Source organism: Tamandua tetradactyla, chromosome 13 (genome assembly GCF_023851605.1).
Source record: "Tamandua tetradactyla isolate mTamTet1 chromosome 13, mTamTet1.pri, whole genome shotgun sequence".
Taxonomy (NCBI): Eukaryota; Metazoa; Chordata; class Mammalia; order Pilosa; family Myrmecophagidae; genus Tamandua; species Tamandua tetradactyla.
The window spans coordinates 81,266,785-81,288,204 of record NC_135339.1 but is presented as its reverse complement, the minus strand read 5'-3'; the positions used below and the strand labels follow the sequence as shown (position 1 = coordinate 81,288,204).

Here is a 21,420-nt window from a genome sequence, read left to right as displayed (position 1 = left end):
TTCCTAGATAATTGATTCTTTTAGTTGCTATTGTAAATGGAATTTTTCCTTGATTTCCTCCTCAAATTGCTCTTTACTATTGTATAGAAACACTACTGATTTTTACATGTTAATCTTGTATCTACCAATTTGCTGAATTTGTTTATTAGCTCTAATAGCATTGTTGTAGATTTTGGGGGGAACTTTTTAGATATAGGATCATGTCATCTGCAAGTAGTGTAAGTTTTACTTTTTCCTTTCTAATTCAGATATCTTTTCTTTCTTTTTCTTGCCTAACTGCTTTGGCTAGAACTTATAGCACGATGTTAAATAACAGTGGTGTCACTGGGTATCCTTTTCTTGTTCCAGATCTTAGAGGGAAAGCTTTCAGTCTTTCGTCATTGAGTACAATGTTATCTGTGGGTTTTTCATATATGACCTTTCCATGTTGAGGAAGTTTCCTTCTGTTCCTATTTTTCAGTGTTCTTATCAAGAAAGGATGCTGGATTTTTGTCAGATGACTTTTCTGAATCAATAGAGATGACCATGTGGATTTTTCCCTCTCTTTTGTTAATGTAGTGTATTACATTAATTGATTTCATTATGTTGCATACTTGAGATAACATTCATTTGATCATAATATATAATTCTTCCGATGTCCTTTGGAATTGTTTTGCAGATATTTTGTTGAGGATTTTTGCATCTATATTCATAAGAGAAATTTGTCCAAAATTTTCTTTCCTTGTAGTATATTTATCTGGCTTTGGTATTAGGATGATGTTGGCCTCATAGAATGAGTTAGGTAATATTCCATCCTTTTTAACTTTTTGGAAGAGTATGAGCAGGATGGTATTAATTCTTCTTGAAATGATTAGTACGATTCACTTGTGAAGCCATATTGTCCTTGGCTTTTCATTGTTGGGAAGTTTTTGATTCAATCTCTTGTGTTTGGTCTGTTGAGGGCTTCTATTTCTTCGAGAATCAGTGTAGGGTGTTTGTGTGTTTCTAGGAATTTGTCCATTTCAGCTGGGTTGTCTAATTTGTAGCATAAATTGTTCATAGTATCCTTTTATGATCCTTTTTATCTCTGTGGGTCAACAGTAATGTCCCTCCTCTCATTTCTGATTTTATTCTTTTTTGCATCTTCTCTCTTTTGTCTTTTTCAGTCTAGCTAAGGGTTTGTCAATTTTATTGATCTTCTCAAGAAACCAACTTTTGGTTTTGTTATTTCCCTCTATTGTTTTATTATTCTCAGTTTGATTTATTTCTGCTCTGATCTTTGGCATTTCTTTTCTCCTGCTGGTTTGGGATTAGTTTGCTACTCTTTCTCCAGTTTCTCTAGTTGTTTAGTTAGGTTGTTGGTTTTAGCTTTTTCTTCCTTTTTAATGTTGGCATTCGGGGCTATAAATTTTCCTCTCAGGACTGCCTATGCTTCATCCCTTAAGGCTTAGTATGCTGTATTCTTGTTTTCATTCATCTAAAAATATTTACTCATTTCCCTTGCAATTTCTTCTTTGAGTGTGTTATTTAACTTCCATATATGTGTGGATTTTCCCGTTCTCTACCTGTTATTGATTTCCAGCTTCAAAACATTATGGTCAAAGAAAATAAGTTCTATAATTTCAATCTTTTAAAATTTATTGAAACTTGTTTTATGACCCAACAGGAGGCCTATGCTCTTAAGGTTCATTCATCTAGTTGCATGCCTCACAACTTCATTCCTTTTTACAGCTGCTCAGCAATCCATTGTATATATACACCATAGTTCCCCTTTCCATTCCTCAGTTGTTGTACCCTTAAGTCACCTCCATCCATTGTGGATTGGGAACACTGCAGCCATAAACACCAATGGGCAAATGTCCGCTCATGTCTCCACACTCAATTCCTCCAGGTATATACTGAGCAACAGTGTTTCAGGATCATATGGTGACCCCACCCCTAGCCCTCCAAGGGGCTGCACCTCTCAGTTTCCCTATTGACAGTGAATAAGTACATCTCTTTCTCTGCATTTTCTCTAGCACTTTTTTCTCTCTGTTCATTTGTAAACAGTTTTATTCACACATCATACGATCCAACCTAAGTGTATAGACATGACTTCACCACCATACTCTATCTGAAGACCCATCCTTTTCTTCCACAAAGAATCCATACCCCCTTTTCATGCCCCCCCACCCCCGTTGACATTTAGTTTTGGAATGATACCTTTATTACATTCAGTGGAAGCATATTGCAATGTTACTGTTGACTATAGACCCTAGTTTGCATTGATTGTACTTTTTCCCGTATACCATATGTTTTCAACACCCTGAAATATTGATATTCATCTGTTCTCCCTCATGTAAAAAGGTTTTTTATTTGTACATATGATCACTATCATTATTCACTCTAAATTATACCGTCTCAGTCTTTATCCTCTATCTTTCCTTCTGATTTCTTTTTATGTGCCCCCAGCCCTTCTCCTTCTATCATACTCACATTCAGCTTCATTCAGTGTACTTATATTACAGTGCAACAATCAGGTAGTATTGTGCTATCCATTTCTGAATTTTTACAATCAGTACTCTTGCACAGACTGTATTCCTTCTGTACCAATTGCCCAGTCTCCACCCTATTTCTATCTCCTGATAATTTGTGTTCTTAACTTTAATTCTCAAAGTTCACTCATTAATGTTAGTTCATATTAGTAAGACTATACAGTATTTGTCCTTTTGTTTCTGCCTAATTTCACTCAGCATACTGTCCTCGAGTTTCATCCACATTGTTACTTGTTTCATGACTTTATTCTGCCTTACAGCTGTGTACTATTCCATTGTATGCCTATACCACAGCTTGTTTAGCTACTCATCTGTTGATGGACATTTGGGCTGTTTCCAACTCTTGACAATCATAAATAATCCTGCTGTGAACAGTGATGTGCACATGTCCATTTGTGTCCTTGCCCTCAGGTCCTCTGACTATATACCTAGTAATGGGGTTGCTGAATCATATGGCAATTCTATACTTAGCTTCCTGAGGAATCATAAGACTGCCTTCCAAAGCAGTTGTACCATTTTGTATCCCCAGCAGTGGATTAATGTACCTCTTTCTCCACATCCCTTCCAGCACTTGTCATTTTCTGATTTTTTTAATAATGGCCATTCTAGTGCATATGAGATGGTATTTCATTGTGGTACTAATTTACATTTCCCTAATAGCCAGTGAAGTTGAGTATCTTTTCATGTGACTTTTAGTCATTTGTATTTTCTTTCCTGAGAAGATTTTATTGATAAATCTTTACACATATACATTCCATACGTGGTATACAGTCAGTGGCTCACAATGTCATCATATACTTGTGTATTCATCACCAAGATAATTTTTTAGGACATCTGCATCACTTCAGAAAAAGAAATAAAAATAAAAACCAAAAGTCATATATGTCATATCCCTTATTCCTCCCTCTTATTGACCACCAGTATTTCCATCTACCCAATTTATTTCACCCTTTGACTCCCCCCATTATTTATTCCTTATCCTTATTTTTTTACTTATCTGTTCATACCCTGGAAAAAAGCAGCAACAGACACAATTTGTTTTCACAATCACACAGTCACATTGTAAAAGCGATATCATTATACAATCATCTTCAAGAATCAAGGTTACTGGAACACAGCTCAGCAATTTCAGGTACTTCCCTCCAGTTACTCCAATACACCATAAACTAAAAAGGGATAGCTATTAATGCATAAGAATAACTTCCAGGATAACCTCTTGACTGTTTGAAATCTCTCAGCCACTGAAACTTTATTTTGTCTCATTTTTCTCTTCCCCATTTTGGTCAGAACTCTTTCTCAATCCCTTGGTGCTGGGTCCTGGGAGTTCTGTTCCACATTGCCAGGGAGATTTATACCCCTGGGAGCCATGTCCCACATTAGGGGAAGAGCAGTGAGTTTGTCTTCCGAGCTAGCTTAGAGAGAGAGGCCACATCTGAACAACAAAAGAGGTTCTCTGGGGTGACTCAGACATAATTTTAAGTAGGCTTAGCTTATCCTTTGCAAGAATAAGTTTCATAGGGCTGAACCCCAAGATAAAGGGCTTGGCCTATTGATTTGGTTGTCCCCACTGCTTGCAAGAATATCAGGAATTCTCCAAATGGGGAAGTTGAATATTTCCTCCTTTGTCCCCAGTTCCTCTAGGGGACCTTGCAAATACTTCTTTATTCACTACCCAAATTACTCTGAGCCATATTGGGGCATCACATTAAGGTGGACAAACCAACAAGATCTCACGCCCTATTCAAGATTCAATGTACTCATGGTGTTTAACTAAACTAATCACACAAGTTAAACTAGGGAATGCACTACCCAAAATATAAATTTTGTACCAAATAAACATCTCTCCCTTTGGTCTCACATAGAAATTGAAGTTTTAAAATCTGGACCATTTCATCCTTTACCCTGCATTCTGATTTATCTTAGTCCTATCCAGATCAGCCTCATTTATATCTCTAGTCGAAGTCTGATCACTTTTTCAACTTTTTAAACAGTTTCTGTATGGAATATTGCTGACTTTTATACCTTCAGAGATCTTACTCTGAGTCTCAGAGGTCACATAAATGCCCAAAGTTTCTGGGAATGACCAGGTTATATACAAAGAGCTCAACATCTTAAAATTTAGAAATAACAGTTATAACTCCTGAATATATATGACTACTATAAAAGCTTATAATCTAGGACCCTTTAGAATAGGCCCCAATTTGATAACCCATGTGCTCAACTTTAGTTCATCAAGTTTTTATATTATAGTTAGTCCATATGATTGAGGCATGGTAAAGGTTGTCTTTTTGTTCCTGGAATTTCATTCAACATACAGTACTTAAGGTTCATACCTCTAGGTACATGCCTTACAACTTCATTCCTTCTTGTGGCCACACAGTAGTCCACTGTATGTATACACCACAGTTCCCCCTTCCATTCCTCAGACATTGTACCTTAGGCCACCTTCATCCATTGTGGATCACAAACACTACTTCCAGAAACACCAGTGTTTTTGCCCATTTTTAAATTGAGTTGTTTGTCTTTTTATTGTTGAGTTGAAGAATCTGTTTATGTATTCTGGATACTAAACCCTTACTGATGTGATTTCCAAATATTGTCTTTCACTGCATAGGCTGCTTTTTACTTTCCTCACAAAGTTCTGTGATGCACAAAGTGTTTAATTTTGAAAGTTCCCAATTATCTATTTTTTCAGTGCTCTTGCTTTGGGTGTAAGGTTTAGGAAACCACCATCTATTACAAGATTTATAAGATATTTCCCTACATTTTCTTCTAAAAGTTTTATGATCTTAGCTCTGATGTTTGGGTCTTTGATCCATTTTGAGTTAATTTTTGTATAGGGTGTGAAATATGGTTCCTCTTTCATTCTTATGCATATGGATATCCAGTTTTCCAAGCACCATTGATTGAATAGGCTTCTCTGTCCCAGGTGGGTTGGCTTGACCACCTTATCAAATATCAATTGTTCATAGATGAAAGGATCTATTTCCGAACATTCAATCCAATTCCATTGGTCAGTATATCTATCTTTATGCCAGTACCATGCTGTTTTGACCATTGTAGCTTCATACTATGCTTTAAAGTCTGGTAGTGTGAGACCTCCCACTTAATTTTTCTTTCTTAAGATATTTTTAGCTATTTCAGGCACCCTGTCCTTCCAAATAAATTTAGTTATTGGTTTTTCTATTTTTGCAAAGTAAGTTTTTGGAATTTTAATTGGTATTGCATTGAATCCATAAATCGATTTGGGTAGAATTGACATCTTAACTATATTTAGTCTTCCAATCCATGAACACGGTGTGCCCTTCCATTTATTTAGGACTCCCATGATTTCTTTTAACAATTTCTTGTGGTTTTCTGTGTATAGGTCATTTGTATCCACCGTTAAATTTATTCCTAAATATTTTATTCTTTTTGTTGTTATTGTAAATGGAATTTTTTCTTGATTTCCTCTTCAGATTGCTTATGACTAGTGTATGGAAACACTACTGATTTCTGGATGTTGATCTTGTACCCTGCCACTTTGCTGTATGCATTTATTAGCTCTGGTAGCTTTGCTGTAGATTTTTCAGAATTTTCAACAAATAGTATCATACCATCTGTAGTGAGAGTTTTAGTTCTTCCCTTTCAATTTGGATGCCTTTTATTTCTTTTTCTTGACTAATTGCTCTGGCTAGAAATTTCAGCACAATGTTGAATAACAATGGTGGCAATGGGCATGCTTGTCTTCTTCCTGATATTAGGAAGAAAGCTTTCAGTCTTTCTCCATTGAGAATGATGTTAGGTGAGGGTTTTTCATATAGTCCCTTTATCATGTTGAGGAAGTCCACTTCTATTCTAATCCTTTGAAGTGTTTTCATGAAGAAAGACTGTTGAATTATGTCAAATGCCTTTTCTGTATCAATTGAGATATCACGTGATTTTTCTGTTTTGATTTGTTGATGTAGTGTATTACATTAATTGATTTTCTTATGTTGAACCATCCTTGCATATCTGTAATAAATCCCACTTGGTCATGGTATATAATTCTTTTAATGTGCTGCTGGTTTTGATTTGCAAGAATTTTGTTGAGGATTTTTGCATTTATATTCATTAGAGAGATTGGTCTGTAGTTTTCTTGTAGTATCTTTGTCTGGGTTTGGTATGAGAGTTTGTATTGGCTTCATAGAATGAGTTAGGTAGTTTTACCTCCTCTTCAGTTTCTTTTGAGGAGTTTGAGCAGGATTGGTTCTAATTTTTTCTTGAATGTTTGGAAGAATTCACATGTGATGCCATCTGGCCCTGGACTGTTTTTTTATTTCAGAGCTTCTTGATGACTCATTCAATCTGTTTACTTGTGTTTGGTTTGTTGAGGTCGTCTATTTATTTTCAAGTCAATGTTGGTTATTCATGCCTTTCTAGGAAGTTTCCCATTTCATCTAGTTGTCTAGTTTATTAGCATAGTATCCTCTCATTAGCTCCTTTATTTCTGTGGACTCAGTGGTTTTGTCTCCTCTTCTATTTCTGATTGTACTTATTTGTATCCTCTCTCTCTCTCTCTTTTTTTGTCAACCTAGCTAAGGTTCCATTGATTTTATTGATTTTCTCAATGAACCAATTTCTGGTTTTGTTGATTTTCTTGATTATTTTCATGTTCTCAATTTCATTTGTTTCTGCTCTAATCTTTGTTGTTTTTTTCCTTTTGTTTGCTTTGGGGTTAGTTTGTTGTTCTTTCTCTAGTTCTTCTAAGTGAACAATTAATTCCTTGATTTGTGCTCTTTGTTCTTTTTTAATGTAGACTTTAAGGCAATAAATTTCCCTCTTGCACTGCCTTTGCTGTGTCCCCATAAATTTTGATATGTTGTGTTTTCATTTTTATTTGCCTCAAGATATTTAATAATTTCTCTTGTAATTTTTTAACCCACTGGTTGTTTAAGAGTGTGTTATTTAGCCCCCATATGTTTGTAAATTTTCTGAATCTCTGCCTGATATTGATTTACAATTCATTCCATTATGATCTGAGAAAGTGTTTTGTAGGATTTCAGTCTTTTAAAATTTATTCTGAGTTGCTTTGTGACCAAGCATATGGTCTATCCTTGAGTTTGATCCATGAGCGCTTGAGAAAAATGTGTATCCTGCTACCGTGAGGTATAATGTTCTGTAAATGTCTATTAAGTCTCGTTCATGTATCATATTACTCAAATTCTTTGTTTCTTTATTGATCCTCTGCCCATTGATGAGAATATTCTATCCATTGATGAGAATGGGCAATTGAAGTGTCTAACTATTATGGTAGGGGTGTCTATTTCTCTTTTCAGTGTTGTCAGTATTTGCCTCATGTATTTTGGAGCATTCTGGCTTGGTGCATGAATATTTATGATTGTTATGTCTTCTTGTTGAATTTTTCCTTTTATTAATACATAGTGTCCTTCTTTGTCTCTTTTAATAGTTTTATTTTTGAAGTCTAATTTGTCAGATATTAGTATAGCTACTCCTGCTCTTCTCTGATTGTTGTTTGCATGAAATATCTTTTCCAAACCTTTCACTTTTAACCTATTTTTCCCCTTGGATCTAAAATGAGTTTCCTATAGCAGCATATAGATGCTGCCAATTTATTTTGATTGTGGAGTTTAATCCATTCTGCCAATCTATGTCTTTTGATGGGGAGTTTAATTCATTAACATTTAATGTTGTTACTGTAAAGGCAGTACTTTCTCCTCCCATTTTGTCTTTTGAGTTTTATATGTCATATCTATTTTGTTCCTCTTTTTTAGCTTACTGATAGTCTTCATTTCTACCCTCTTCTCTGGACTTCTCTCTTTTGCCTTTTCCTATCTGCCTATGGTGCTCCCTTTAGTATTTTTCAGATAGCCAGTCTCTTAGTCAAAATTCCCTCAGTGAGTATTGGCTTGAAAATATTTTAATCTCCCCCTCGTTTTTGAAGGGCAGTTTTGTTGGGTATAGAATTCTTTGTTGGCAGTTTTTCTCTTTCAGAATCTTAAATATATTATACCACTGCCTCCCTTCCTCCATGGTTTCTGCTGAGAAATCCACACAGATTTATTGGGCTTCCCTTGTATGTGATGAATTGCTCTTCTCTTGCCATCTTCAACATTCTCTTTTTGTCTTTGACATTTGACAGTCTTGTTAGTAAGTCTTTTGGAGTATGTCTATTTGGATCTATTCTGTTTGGGAAAATGTTCACTGCTTGAATTTGTAATTTTATTCCTTTCATTAGTGGTGGGAAATTTTCAGTGATTATTTCCTTCTTTAGTCTTTCTCCTATTTTTCCCTTCTCTTCTCCTTCTGGGACACCCACAACATAAATATTCATATGCTTCATGTTGTTATTTAATTCCCTGTGACTCTACTCATATTTTTCTATTCTTTTCCCTATATTTTCTTTTGTATGTTGGATTTCAGATGTCCAGTCCTCTTGTTCACTAATCCTTTCCTCTCCTTTTCAAACCTATTGTAGGTTTCCATTGTTTTTTTTTTTTTTTTTTTGGTCTCTTCTATTGTGCCTTTCATTCCCATACATTCTGTGATTTGTTTTTTCCAACTTTCAAGTTCTTCTTCTTCTTTTTTTTTGTATCCTCCCTCAACTTGTTGATTTGATTTTTGATGAGATTTTCCATGCCTCTTCGAATATCCTGAATTAGTTGTTTCAACTCCTGTATCTCATTTGAAGTGTTGGTTTCTTCCCTTGACTGGGCCATATCTTCACTTTTCCTAGTATGACTTGTTATTTTTTGCTGGTGTCTAGGGTTTTTATTTCCTTAATTAGTTCATTCTGAAGTTATTTTCATTCTTTTACCTAGGATTTTCTTTCCAGATGGCTTTGTTCTCTATCTGTTCTTTGACATTCATTTCAACTTATTCTAGACCTCTGATATAGTTCTGTTTAATTGATTGGAATTTTTCAGTTCTTGTTTGTCTGTTTTTTGCCCTGCCTATATGGAGCCTTTTTTTTTTTTTTGAGGAGGGTCTCCTTAGATCTTATAGACCCCAGTCAGATTTTCCCAGACAAGACAGGCCCACATCTCAGGAGGAAAGTATAGCTAGTATCAGTTTTCCCTTATGGTGAAATCCAGCAGTTTGTCAGACTTTCCTATGATGCCTCTAGACTCTGTGCTTTTCCTATCCTGCTCAGCATGTGGCTCTTGTCTGCCTGTGGCTTCCCACCAGTTTAAAGTGATTATGTGTCTTTAATTTCAGCAGACTCTCCTTCTCAGGGGCTTGGTTGAGACAGAGGTGAGGTAGTATGATGGCTTTACTATCATCAGTTTTCCAGTCCCTGGGGTCTTAATTCCTTGAAGGAAGGATTCCACATGAGTTGGACCCTACCCCCTTTTTCTTGGAGAAGATATACCCTATGTGGAATTAGCTCCTTTCACCTGATGGTTTGAATCTATTGTGGGCCCCAGAAAAGTCATGTACTTTAATACTCATTCAGTAATGCTGGGTGGGAGATTTTTATTGTTTCCATGGAGATGTGATCCACCCAAATGTGGGTGGTAACTTTAGATTAGATGGTTTCCATGGAGATGTTTCTCCACCCATTCAAGGTGGGGTTTGCTTATGGAGCCCTTTAAGAGGGAAACATTTTGGAAAAAGCATCCAGAGACCTTTGTAGATGAAGAAGGAAAATACTTCTGGGGGAACTTCGTGAAACAAGAAGCCTGGAGAGAAACAAGAAGCCTGGAGAGAAAGCTAACAGATGCCACTATGTTTGCTGTGTGCCTCTCCAGTTGAGAGAGAAACCCTAAACATCATCAGTCTTCTTGAACCAAGGCATATTTCCCTGGATACCTTAAATTGGACATTTCTATAGCCTTGCTTTAATTTGGACATTTTCATGGCCTTAGAATGTATAAACTTGCAGCTTAATAAATTCCCATTTTTAAAAGCCATCCTGTTTTTGGTGTATCATGTTCTGGTAGCTTCAATCTAGAACACTTGACTAGTTAGTTACTTTGGCTGTCAGACAAGCTTAATTCTGCCCTTATCTGGGGCAATGCTGGAGCCTGAGAATGCTTCCAGTTCAATCTAGTAAGCTGTTAATGAGTAAAAAGAAAACAAAAAAAGCCTTTTCAGAGCCAGACCCCTGCTCCTCAGGTATCAAGAGCTTGAGCTGGCATCTCCAGGTTCTTTGTGCCTCCTTTCTTGGGTTCCAGCCCTTTTCCAATATTTTGGGTTGTCCAACTCAAAAAGCTTCTGTATTTTTTTCCCCATCTGCCTTACCCTCTCTTTGCTAGGGCAAAAACTGCTAGTTCCTTTAGGGCTTATTCCAAGTTTATTTGTGCTGGGGGCCTGTTTTCAGTAGTCAGAATTTGTTAATTCTGCAATTGGAGCTTGGTTGGGCTAAGCCCTTGCTACTAGTAAAGTCTCTTTCCATTCCCTTGGGGGACCCCCCCAGCCCATGGGGTGGGGCACTGGACTCTATGGCTTGGCGGACTTACAGTTCTGTGTAGGTCTCAGCCATCCCACCTGGTCTAGACTGGTGTACACTGTGTGTCCAGTCACTAATGTTCCCCAACAGTTGTTCTGTACCATTCCTGGCTATTTACTAGCTTCCCTGGAGGATGAACTAAATTCCAAACCTCATTATCTTCTCCTCATTTTTGAAGGACAGTTTTGTCAGATTAAGAATTCTTGGCTGGAAGTGTTTCTCTTTCAATACCTTAAATATACCAACCACTGCCTTCTTTTCTCCATGGTATGAGAAATCAGAACTTAGTCTTATTAAGGAGCCCTTGTTTGTGATGAATTGCTTTTATCTTGTTGCTTTCAGAAGTCTTTCATTATCTTTGACATTTGACATTCTGAATAGTATATATCTTGGAGTAGATCTATTAGGATTTATTCTGTTTGGAGTACATTGTGCTTCTTGGACAGATATATTTATGTCTTTCATAAAAGTTGGGAAATTTTTGTCCATTATTTCATCAGATATTTTTTCTGCCCCTTTGCCCTTTTCATCTTCTTCTGGGACACCTGTGACACGTGTGTGTTTGCACCTCTTGCTGTCATTCAAATCCTTGTGTCCCTGCTCAATTTTTTTTCCATTCTTTTCTCTCTCTGTAATAGTTCAGTTATCCTGTCTCTCATTTTCTGATTCTTTCTTCAGACTGTTCAAATCTGCTCTTGTATGCCTCTAATATATTTTTATGCTCTTCAATTTTGCCTTTCATCCCCATAATTTCTGTTATTTTCTTATTATGCTTTCAAAATTTTTATGCTTGCAGATTGTCTTCTTAATATCCTTCATCTTTTAAGCCATACTTTCCTTCATTTCCTTGAGTTGATTTAGAAGATTTGTTTTAATGTTTTTGATTAGTTCCAAATTTTGTGTCTCTTCTTATATTTCAATTTTGTTCCATTGATTGGGTCATATCTTCCTGTTTCTTAGTATGGCTTACAATTTTTTGCTGATGTCTTGGTACTTGATTATTTTGATGAGTTTACTCTGAAGGCTAGTTTTTCTCTCTTTTTGCCTAGGGTTTTTTTTAAAAAATGCAATTTTATTGAGATATATTCATATACCATATAATCATCCAAAGTGTGCAATCAGTGGTTCACAGTATCATCATATAGTTGTGCACTCATCACAATCAATTTTTGAACATTTTCATTACTCCACAAACAATAAAAATAAGAAGAAAAAAGAGCACCCCAAACATCCCATACCACCAATTCCCCCTATTATCTATTTATTTTTGTCTTTATTTTCTTGTCTGTCTGTGCACTGTATAAAGGGAGTGTCAGTCGCAAGATATTCACAACCATATGGTCACCCTGTAAAAACTATATAGTAATACAGTCATCTTCAAGAATCAACACTACTGGATTACAGATCAACAGTTTCAGGCATTTTCCTACAGCTACCCCAATATACCAAAAACTGAAAAGGGGTATCTATATAGCATAAGAATAACCTACTGAATATCCTCTGGATGCCACTTAAAGCCTCACAGGCACTGAAACTTTGTTTCATTTCTTTTTCCATTTTGGTCAAGAAGTCCTTCTCAAAAGCTTAATAACAAGTAAAGGAGGAAGCAAAATACTGCATTATATTGAATATTAAGCTAAGTAACATATATTCATCTTAGAAACTCATAACTACTTGCATTTGAATAAGTAAAGCCTAATTTTTAAATGCCTATTCAATAGAACTGATAAGAACAAATATATTTATGCAAATTTACATCCTAGAATACCATAGTAAACAGGAGATATCTGTCAAAGATGAATAAGAAAGTTCTATCCTTTTTCGGCATCTGTGTGACCAGGTTGCAAGGGACTTGCTTTTCTCTTTGCTTTTCCTAAACCACTGCTTCCTGCCCCTTCAGGGATCCAGTTCTCTTTTTCTAAATCTTTAAGGGACAGCTCCAATTCCTTTTTGCCATTTGGGAGTTGGGTATAGACAAACTGGATTTCCTCCTGCATATCTATTTTTTGGCTTTCTGTACAGAAGTGACATGGAGTTAGTGGCTTACATGGAGGAACCAAGTACCTCTCTGGGGGCTTGAGAAGCCACCACTCATGGGTCAGTGCCAGGGATAGTGTCTACTTTAGTCCGTACCATATTCAATTGAGATGAGAGCAATGAACTGACTTACCAACTGTTGGTATTTCACAGAACAAGGACCCAGAAGCTTAGATTATTGATTTTATATTTTTCTTCTCTAAAATAAACAGTAACATACATATTTAAATGTTTAAGTTTTACTTAGTTGCATCCCATACATTTTGATAAGTAGTAATCTCATTATCACCCAATTGGAAATATTTCCTAATTTCTCTTGTGATCATTAACCCATGAATACTCACTTAGAAGTGTGTTGCTTAACTTCCAAATATTTAGGGATTTTCTAGACTTCTTCAGAACTCATTATTGATTTTTAATTTAATTAGATCTTGGTTGGAGAATCATACTCAATTATTTCAATCATTTAAAATTTTTGAGACATATCATGGCCTAGTGTTTTGATGTATATTTTATGGTCACTTGGAAAGAATGTATATTCAGGCAGGCTGACTGAAGCAGGAAGAGTGATTGTCTCTTATGAGTCCTCCTTAAAAGCTTTCCAGTGATTAGATGTCTAGGCACTTGGTTATTTTGATGAGTTTACTCTGAAGGCTAGTTTCAGAGTAAACTCATCAAAATAACTCATTGCAGAAGACACTCCCCTTAGCTCATTAAAAATGCAGTCAGCTATGAATGTAGCCAACATGGTCATGATTTAAGTCCATGAAATGTCCTCATAGCAACAGGTAGGCCAGCGCTTGCCTGACCAGATGACTGGGCACCACCACCTAGCCAAATTGACACATGAACCTGACCATGACAGCATAATATTAACAGCCCTTTCCAACATGAAAAAGTTAGAATGGGCATAGCCCAAATACCCCTAAAGATTGGGAGAAAGATCAAAGGAGAAGGAGGAGTTATAACAGAGAAGATAGGATTTAACAAATGAATGTGACTGCTAAATCATTATATTGATATTTCTTTTAGTCTCCAGTGTCTGGGAGCAGCTAGAAGGGAAAAACCTAAACTTGTGGAGCTGTGTAATTCATACCAAACTCTGAAATCTGTTCTATAACTAATTGTTGCAATATTCTTTGAAATGTATTGCTTTTTTGTATATATGTTATTTTTCACAATAAAAAAAGAGAATCAAGTCCTGATGCATGTGACAGTATGAAACTTGAAGTCATAATGTTGAATGAAATAAGCCAGGCACAAAAGGACCAATATTGTATGGTCTCACTGATATGATATAATTAGAACAAGTCAATTCATAGGTCAGAATGGGATTAGAGCATGGATAGAGAATGGGGAATTAAGGCTTAAAATGTACAGATTTTCTATTTGGAACAATGGAAGTGTTTTGGTAATGGATGGTGGTAATCCTAGCACAACACTGTGAATATATTTAACAGCACTGAAATATGTATCTGAATGTACTTAAAAGGGAAATGTCAGGTTGTATATATGCTACTAGAATAAAAGTTGAAAAAATCACTGGAACTACACAACACAAACAGTGAACTGTAAGTTAAATCATGCATTATATTTAAAAGTATGATTATAAAATAGTGCTTCCATCAATTATAACAAATGCAACACACTTAAGTTGTTGATAATAGGGTGGTATATAGGTGTGGTAGTTAGAGTCAGTTGTCAACTTGACCAGGTGAGCATACCTAGTCTTGTTGCTGTGGACATAAGTCAGTGGTATGTGAACCTCATCTGTTGCTAATTACATCTGCAGCCGGCTAGGAGGCGTGTCTGCTGCAGTGAGTGACGTTTGACTTAATTGGCTGGTGCTTAAATGAGAGAGAGCAATGTAGTCCAGCCTAGCAGCTCCGCATTCCTCATCTCAGCACTTGCAGCTCAGCCCAGGCCTTTGGAGATGCAGAAAGAAGTCACCCTGGGGAAAGTTGTTGGAACCCAGTGGCCTGGAGAGAAGACCAGCAGAGACCATCCTGTGCCTTCCATGTAAGAAAGAGCCTCAGTGGAAAGTTAGCTGCCTTTCCTCTGAAGAACTAACAAAATAAATCCCTTTTTATTAAAAGCCAATCCGTCTCTGGTGTTTGGCATTCCGGCAGCTAGCAAACTAGAACAATAGGAATCCCGTGTTTTATGCATGATTGTTCTTTAAACTCACAACTTCTCTAATAAAATTGCTTAAAAATATTCTGTTATGATTGTGGATTTGTCTATTTCTCCCTTTTATTTCTGTCAGTTTTTGCTACGTACATGTATTTTGTAGTTATGTTTAAGAAATACAAAATACATATTACATATGTATTTATGCTTTTAATAAAAGCATATGTATTTTGTATTTATATGTCTTTTTTAATGAACTGACCCTTTTTGTCATTATGAAATCTCCCTTTTACTTGGACAATATCTGTATTATAATTATACTCATATAATTTATGAGTCATATAATTTATTTCCTATTACTGTAGCTTCTCCAGCTTCCTTATGATTAGGTTGTACATGGTATATATTATCTAAGTTTTTGCATTTTACCTTTGTATTTGAAGTATTTCTATAGTAGGCAGCATATAGTTTGGTCTTGCTTTCAGATCCAGTATAACGATCTCTATTTTTTATTAGAAGTGTTTAATCCATTTATATTTGATGTAATTAGTTGTTGTTGTTGTTGTTGTGCCCTGAACAACTTCTCAAATCTTGGTATCAGATTGGATCTGGCCATCTTCATTTTCTGTTCCACATTGATTTTGTGCACATACTTGCCTTTTTTTTTTTACTCTTCTTTAAAAATTATTTTTATTGACAAACCAAAACAGCATACAAACACAAACATTCTTAACATACAAACATTCCATATATAGTGTACAATCAATGGCTCACAATATCATCACATAGTAGTCTATTCATCACCATGATGTAATTATTGATAAGGTTTAGCTAAAGTTTATCATCTTATTTGTTTCCTTTTTATTCTATCCATTCTTCGATTCTTATTCATTCTTTCTTGTTCTTGCTCTCTCTTTTTTTTTCGAAGATGCAGAAGTTTTTATTCACCACCCATTTCCCAAAGTGCACCCTGAGTCTGCTGCTTCAGTGCCTCAGAATTTTGGTGTTGTTGGTCTCAGATACCACTTTGCTGTCCATGATCCTGTGGGTGATATTCTTGTGGATAGTTTGCATGGAGTTGCTGCTGTCCAGGGCATCACTGAGACTGAAGTCCTCCCCATAATCTAGCAGGTGGTGGAAGGTGGTGATCTCGGTCTCCAGCTTGTACTTGATGTTCAACAGGGTCTTGTATTCCTGGGCCTGGTGCTGACCCTCTGCCTGGGTCTGTGCTAGCCCTGACTCCAGGTGCAGCAGGACCCCATTGAGCTGCTTTATCTGCTGGGCATACTGGTCTTCCACCTCCCACAGGCTGTTCTCCAAGATGGCCTTCCAATTTCTCATGGAGTCCAGGTCAGCTTCCAAGGACTTGACAGTATGTCTCAGTTCCATGAGTGTCATCTCTGCAGCTACTATCTCAGTGGACTCAGAGGTAACTATTGTGGTGTTCTCTTCAATCTGCTGAGACCAGTACTTGTCCAACTCTTTTTGGTTCTTCTGATCCAACTCATCATACTGGGCCCGATGTCTGCCATGTTCTTGCTGAAGTTCTGAGACCTCCATGGTCAACCCAGAGCTGGCAATCTGGGCTTGTAGGCCCTTCATTTCCTCCTTATGATTCTTCTTCATTGAGAGCAGCTATTTCTTGAGAGCCTCAATTTCCATTTCTAGCTGCAGCTGAGTGATGTTGGTGGCATCCATGACTTTGCGGGCCTTGGGTGTCGCTCTCCACAGACTGGCATATGGCCAGCTCAGTTTCATACTTGACTCTGAAGTCATCAGCAGCCAGTTAGGCATTGTCAATCTGCAGAAGGATGTGAGCATTGTCCACAGGATTTCCAAAGGTCTGAGCCCTCATTCCTCGATGATCTTCAGGTAGTGGCCCCAGTCCCTGACCTGGGGTCCTTTCTTCTCCAAGTGTTCCAGAATTTTGCCCTTTATTCTCCAATTCTCAGTCTCTAGACTCTTCACCCTGTCCACGTAGGAGCCCAGGCAGTCGTTCAGGGCCTGCATGGTCCTTCTTGTCCTGGATGCCCTCCATCCCACTGGTCAGGCTTCCAGCCGCCCCCAGCAGAAATCAAGGAGCCCTAGCTGCTGGTGCCTGCATAGACACTGGCTGGGCTGCTGGCCGGCTGGACCCAGTGGCTGGGCAACTGGATGGAGCCCAGTGATCAGTAGTTGGTGGAGAAGGTGGTGGAGTGGGTAGTGAAGCTCATGTTGTGGGGAGGAAGGCATGAGGCAAGGACTCAGGATATGGTTGTTCTTGTTCTCTTTTGTATTAAGTAAGTATTTCACATTTCACTTTCTCTTCTCTTAGAGTGTTAGTTATACCTTTTTACACTTTTGTGATGGTTTCTCTAGGGATGAAATATATATCCTTATCTTATTATAGTTATCGTGAATTCTTGGACAATGTAACAAACTTTAATCCCCCCTAACCTTTTGCACTATTATCATATTTTATTTTCACATGTTATGAATCCCACAATAATTACTTTTCAGTTCTAAAGTTTCTATTTGGCTCGTCTTCCATATTTCTATTTTTATCCTGAAATAACTCATTTCTTTGGCCATTAAATCATTCTTTTCCTGTACCTTATTTAATATATTTATAATAGTTTATTTAAAATTCTTATCTCTGATTCCAACAGCTGGGTCATTTACGGATCTGCTTCTATTGTCTGTTATTTACTTGATATTTGATTATATGTTCTGTTTCTTTGCATGTTTCACAATTTTTTTCATCGTGGAGGCTCAAGTGTAATATTTTTGTTTGTTTTCCGGAGGGTACAAGCTGAGTCTTCTAACGTTCAGATAGGGGGAGTGGCTTATTCAGATTCCCCCTAGAGGCTGAATGGGCTGAAATTTGATTAGATTTTGTTCATCTGTGATTAATCTACCCCACCCTCCTACTTCTTTTATCTAGTTGGTATTTGATCTGGGAGGCGGTTGGACTGCAGTTTTAGATATTTTTGGTCCATTTTATGTTCAGCTCTTCAGAGCTGCAGAATCCATTTGCTATGAAGTTAAGCAGGACTAAGTGATTTCTCTCTGCCTATCTGCCCTTTATTTTTCATTTCTTGGCAACGTTTTCAGTAGGGGTAGACTTGTTGGGCTAAGTAAATTATTTATTATTTTTTAACAGTTTATTCATACTATACAATCCATCTTAAGTGTATAATCAGTGGCTCTTGGTATAATCACATAGTTATACATTCACCACTCCAGTTATTATGAGAACATTCTCATTTCTTACAAAGGAAAAATCCCTTACTTCTTATATCCCCCTGTTATTGACATTTAGCTTTGGTATAGTGCCTTTTTTTTTTTTAACCATTAATGCAAGAATATTACAGTATTACTGTTAACTATAGACCTTTGTTTACATTAATTGTATTTTTTCACATATACCACCTATATTAGTTTGTTAAGCTACCAGAATGCAGTATATCAGAAATGGAATGGCTTTTAAAAAAGGGAATTTGTTATGTTATACATTTACAGTTCTAAGGAAGTAAAAGTGTCCAAATTAAGATACCACAAGAGGTTGCCTTCACTCAAGAAAGGCTGATGCTGTCCGGAACACCTCTGTCAGGTGGGAAGATGCATGGATGGTATCTGCTGGTCTTTATTCTGCTTCCAGCTTCTGATGCCACTAGTTTCCTCTCTAAGCATCTGTGGACCTTTACTTAGTTCCTCCGGGACACAACTCTAGATTCTGGCTTGCTTAGCTTCTCATGCGAAGGCCCATGACGATGTCTGCTGGGCTCTGCCTGTGTCTAGGCATCTGCTTTCTTTCCGTCAGCATTCCAGGGATCTCCAAACATCTAGTCTCTGTCGGCTTTGACACAACTGTTCTCCAAGCCACCTGCATCTGTGTCAGCTCTGAACTCTCTCCAAAATGTTTCTCTTTAAAACGACGCCAGTAAACTAATCAAGACCCACCTGGAATTGGTGGAATCATATCTCCATCTAATCAAAAGGTCATACCCACAATTAGGCGCAGCACATCTACATGGAGATAATCAATGTTTCCAGACTATGATATTCAATCAGGATTAAAAGAAACAGCTGCCCCTCCAAGACTGGATCAGGATCAAAACATGGCTTTTCTGGAGTACATAATAGATTCAATCTGGCATACCAACCTAATATCAACACCTTTGAATAGTGATGTATATTTGTTCTTATTTATGTAAGAACATCCTTATATTTGACAATTACTACCATTATTGTCCACTCTAAGTTTCACTAAGTTATATAGTCCCAGTTTTTATCCTCTATCTTTCTTTCTGGTGACATATACTACTTTAGCCTTACTCTTTCAACCAAGCTCATACTCAGCTTTGTTAATTACACATACAGTATTGTGCTTTCCATTTCTGAACCTTTTGTTTGTTTGTTATTTCTCATGGGCAGGCACCGGGAATTGAACCCGGGTCCTCGGGCATGGCAGGCAAGCACTCTTACCTGCTGAGCCACTGTGGCCTGCCCCCATTTCTGAACCTTTATGATCAACCTTTTGAACATTCTGTACTCCTTAAGCAACAATTGCCCAATCTCTGCCCTCTTTCTGTTTCCTGATAACCTATGCTTTTGACTTGAACTCTCAGAGTTTGCCCATTATAGTTAGTTCATATTAGTGAAACCATGCAATATCTAACTTTTCATTTCTGGCTTATTTCACTCAATATAATGCCCTAAGGTTCACTGACATTGTTACATGCCTCACAACTTCTTTCTTTCTACAGCTGCACAGTGTTCCATCGTATGCATATACTTCAGTTCACCCTTCAGCTCATCAGTCGCTGGACCTTGGGCTGCCTCCATCCTTTGGCAATAGTGAATAATGCCACCATATACATTGGTGTGCAAAGTCTATTTGTGTCCCTGCTTTCAGTTCTTCCAAGTACATGATTGTAACATGATTGCTAGATAGTATGGCAATTCTATACTTAGCTTCCTGAGGAACTGCCGCACTGCCTTCCAGAGGGCCTGTACAATTCTATTTCCATATCAACAGTGAAGAGGTATATCTCTTTTTCCACATCTCCTCCAGCACTTGTAGTTTTATGTTTATTTTTTAAACAGTTGTATTCACACACCATACAATCCATTCTAAGTATACAATCAATGGCTCCTGATGTAACCACATAGTTATGCCTTCATCACCACAATCTACATAAGAGCATTCCCATTTTTTTGAAAAGAAAGAGGGAAAAAAAATTCCTGTCCCTCCCTTATATTCCCCTCTTATTTATACTTAGCTTTGGTATATTGCCTTTGTTAGAATTATTTAAGAATATTACCATGTTATTGTTAATTATAGATCTCATTTTGCATTATTTTTGTTTTTCCATATGTCATACCATTTTAGCACCTTGTAATAGTGACATACATTTGTTCTCTTTCATGTAAAAACTTTATGTTTGTACAATAACCACCATCATTGTCCACTCTAGGTTTCACTAAGTTACACAGTCCCGGTTTTTATCCTCTAGATTTCCTTCTGGTGACATACATGACTCAAGTCTTCCTTTGTCAACCATACTCACACTCACCTTTGTTAACTGTAAATAACTTACAGTTCTGTGCTACCCTCACACAGTATTGCACTATCCATTTCCGGACCTTTACAATTAACCCTATTGAATAATCTCTACTCCTTAAGTATTGATTGTCCAATCTCTGCCCTCTTTCTATCTCCTGATAACCTGTGCTCTCTAATTAAATGCTCAGATTTTGACCATTATAGTTAGATCATATTAATGAGACCATACAGTATTTGTTCTTTTGTTTCTAGCTTACTTCTCTCAACATAAAGTCCTCAAGATCCATCTGTATTGTTGCATGCATCATGTCTTTATTCTGTCCTACAGCAGCATAATATTCCATTATATATATATATACCACAATTTGGTTATTTGCTCTTCAGTTGATGGACATTTCGGCTGTTTCCATCTATGGCAATTGTAAATAATGGTGCTATAAACTTCGGTATACAAATGTCTGCTCATGTCCCTGCTTTCAGTTCTTCTGAGTATATACCTAGTAATGGGATTGCTGAATCATATAGCAATTCTATACTCAACTTCTCGAGGAACTGCCAAAATGCTTTCCAGAGTGGCTACACCATTCTACATTCCCTCCAACAGTGATTAAGTGTATCTATTTCTCCATATCCTCTTTAGCACATGTAGTTTTCTGCATTTTTAAAGTAATGGCCATTCTAGTTGGTGTGAGATGGTATATCATTGTGGTTTTGGATAATGTTTCCCTGATAGCTTGTGAAGTTGAACATCTTTTCATATG

At 37.0% G+C, this 21,420-nt stretch overlaps 1 long non-coding RNA gene and 1 pseudogene across 1 annotated transcript in view; one reads left to right on the top strand and one right to left on the bottom strand.

Annotated features, from left to right (window-relative positions):
• The window catches only part of LOC143653259 (uncharacterized), a 171,379-nt gene that overhangs the window by 71,893 nt on the left and 78,066 nt on the right, over positions 1-21,420 (top strand). The window lies entirely within an intron of this gene.
• Positions 12,756-13,080, bottom strand: LOC143654587 (PCNA-associated factor pseudogene; annotated as a pseudogene).